The following is a 1,178-nucleotide window of genomic DNA, read 5'->3' as shown; positions in this document are numbered from 1 at the left end:
CTATCAAAAACCCCCCCCCCCCCCCCGGGAACATGGTGCACCTCATTCCTTGGTGGGGGGGAGGGGGCAGTAAGGCCTAGACCTGGCTCTGCAGCTGGAGAGACAGCAAACACCACCACCTTCCCATCATGCCCCTGTCTCTGTGCCCTTATGCCCCGCCCCCAGGGGCTCCTGCTGCAGCTGGTTCTGGTGAGTGACCCCAGTGGCGTGGAACGGAGCTGCCTGAGTTTGCCGGGAGCCGGTGGGGGTGGGGGTGCGGTGTGACCTGTGGGGCCCCCCCAGCCTGCTCCACCCCCAGCTCCCCCCACCCCATCAGCCCCTGCTTCCAGGCTCTGCCCGTGGATGCTCAACACCACCCCCGTCGAGGCCCCCCCAGCCCTGGAGACCCCAGGCCCCCCCGCCCCTTTCACCAGTGCTGTTTGGGGGGAGCAGGGCCTTGACCTCTGACCCCTAACCCTAGCCATGCCCTCTGACCCCAATGTGAATTCCCTTTTGTAAAGACCCAGCCAGTGCCAGGCTTGTGGGGGGCAGGTGTTGGGGGGGTCCAGGGGGATCCCCCACTTCTCCGAGCCACCTGGGGGGTCTCTAGGGGGGGGGGCAGTGTTTTTAACCCCTGTTTCTTACCCCCTCTTTGTTTTGGATACCAGGCGCTTTTCATGCCCGTGACTTTGTACCTTGCCCCATGGGGGGCTCTTGGGGGGGGCTCTGCCCCCCAGCTGCCCCCCCAGCCTTGCCCCAACCCCTCTCCCCGCCTGCATGCCGCCTCGCCCCACGGAGACGCAATACAGGTGTTTTGAAGAAAGCCGCTGTGCTGTGCTCTTCTGCGGGGGGGCTGCATTTGTGCCCCCCCCAATTTGGGGGGGGGGACTTTTGGAGTGAGGGGTCCGCCAAATCCCCCCTGACCGGTGCCCCCCAGCTGCCCCCCCAGCCTTGCCCCAACCCCTCTCCCCGCCTGCATGCCGCCTCGCCCCACGGAGACGCAATACAGGTGTTTTGAAGAAAGCCGCTGTGCTGTGCTCTTCTGCGGGGGGGCTGCATTTGTGCCCCCCCCAATTTGGGGGGGGGGACTTTTGGAGTGAGGGGTCCGCCAAATCCCCCCTGACCGGCCCAATTGGCTAAGCAAGTCATCGCCGGAGTTGGGGGCTGGGGGGAGTGACCTGCACACCTGGGTTCGTTTT

Source organism: Alligator sinensis, unplaced genomic scaffold (genome assembly GCF_000455745.1).
Source record: "Alligator sinensis unplaced genomic scaffold, ASM45574v1 scaffold1667_1, whole genome shotgun sequence".
NCBI lineage: Eukaryota > Metazoa > Chordata > Crocodylia > Alligatoridae > Alligator > Alligator sinensis.
This window is presented reverse-complemented; position numbering follows the sequence as displayed.